The following is a 1,978-nucleotide window of genomic DNA, read 5'->3' as shown; positions in this document are numbered from 1 at the left end:
CTCCTTTCTTTCCTTTTTGAATCACTGACAAAGCACTCGTGGGGGCATGAGCATCCTGCGAACTACATGAAAACTCCAGCAGGAAGGCCAGTGTTAGAGGGAAGTGTGTCATACCGAGGCTGCAGCCCCACTCCAGTTACTGGTACAGACAGCCTCCCTCATAGACACACAACAGGTGAGGACTCTGCTGGCCCCATGGCCTTACAGTCTCCCAGAGCTATCCAGATGTTCTGACACTCTGAGCTGGCCCTTAGAGACCCCCACACCCCTTTTCTGCCAGGCCATTTCATCTGTTCAGCTAATCCAGCTTGATCCTCACTAGTGATAGCACACCTGTCCCCACTTCAGTTGCTGCACCATGGACACACAGCTCCTTCAACCCACAGTCTGACTCCAGTTGCTGCCGTCATGTCCCCATATGGACACAGAATACAGAGCCCTCACCCAGTTAGAAAGGAATTTAATAAGGACACAGGACAGATTGTGCTGATCAGGTGCAGGGCAGTGACAGACAAGCGTACTGACGAGCCAACTATTTATACATAACTAGCCCTCTATTTCCCATGCTTGTTCCCCAAATCACCTAAATCCCTCCCTTTTTCCACCCATGATTCCTCCCCTGAACAAATATTGTGCAATCTCAAAATGTTCTTCTGCTGCATCCCCTGATGTGTGTTACACTCCTAGACAACAATCCTCCTTAGCCCAAAAGGTGACCTGGAGAGCTCTGAGATACACAGACTCACAGGATGGTTGGCATTGAAGTGACATCTGGAGGTTCTCTGGCCCACCTCCCTGCTCAAGCAAGGCCACCTGGAGCAGGCTGCCCAGGATTGTGTCTAGATGGTTTTTTACTATCTGCAGGGATGGAGACCACAACCTCCCTGGGCAACCCTCACAGTAAAAAAGTGTTTCCCAATGTTCAGAAGAAACCCTCTGTGTTTCAGTTTGTGCCCATTGCCTCCTGTCCTGACACTGGGCACCACTGAAAAGAGCCTGGCCCTGTCATCTTTATACCCTCCCTTCAGGTGTTTATAAACATTGACAAGATCTGTCTCCAAGAGAAAGACATTGTGATGGAATTTGCTCCTGGTCAGAGGGACTGATGGCTCCGCAAACACAGCCCTGGGAGGGGCCCAGACAGCTGTTCATTCCCCAGGAGTCCCTCAGTTGGGTTCCTGTCTCCCGTTGTGGCCCTGTGCAGCTCTAGGTTTGTGCAGATGGGCCTTTGATGGGCTGATGGCTCCGATGATGGCCCTGGGAGTAGCCAGTCAGGGCATTATTTGGGCTTCCCTTCCCACCACTGTCTGTGTGTGCTCCTTTGTGGGTGTGCAGCCTGGGCTGGAGAAGTTGCTTTAGTCTGCATGCTTAAAGATGCCTCTTCACTGGCCTGCAGCTACGTTTAGACAGCTCAACAGGGCCAGCCTGCAGAAACCCGGCACTAGCCCCATCCTGCTGCCTAAAATGACATTTCCAGCCAGAACTAACTACAGACGTTGGTTTTTCCTTATGCTGTCACACAGATACACGATGTTTTGTGCCTTGAAGAGAACCTGTCTAGTGCCAGTAACATACTTCATTTAAGGGGGTGGGGGGGGGGACAACAGACAGTGGAAAGCAGAAGCCTGTGCCTTCTCATTTGTTGGGATTATGTGGAGCAGTCTGAGAAAAGCAGGCATGGAAAAAGTCACAGTGCTCTCAGCTAAACTGGGAGGCAGGAAAAGGGTCTGGCTGCGGTCTGTTCAAACTAGCTTGACAAATCCAAACCAGGCATCCCCTATAACATTCCTCTGCTGCTGTATGTCTGGGAAAGACAACATGAAAGGCAAACATCTCCACATGCGGAAAGAGCAACTGGAAGACCTGCCTCTGTTACAGCGGTGGTCCTCAGCCCCCGGGCTGGATGTGAAAAATTGTAGCCAAGGCAAGTGTTTGGCGTAGCAGGTTGCCTGGTTTTGGGGAAAAAAAAAAAACAACC

Source organism: Strix uralensis, chromosome 4 (genome assembly GCF_047716275.1).
Source record: "Strix uralensis isolate ZFMK-TIS-50842 chromosome 4, bStrUra1, whole genome shotgun sequence".
Classification (NCBI taxonomy): domain Eukaryota; kingdom Metazoa; phylum Chordata; class Aves; order Strigiformes; family Strigidae; genus Strix; species Strix uralensis.
The sequence above is the reverse complement of the archived record's forward strand: the minus strand, read 5'-3'. Positions refer to the sequence as shown.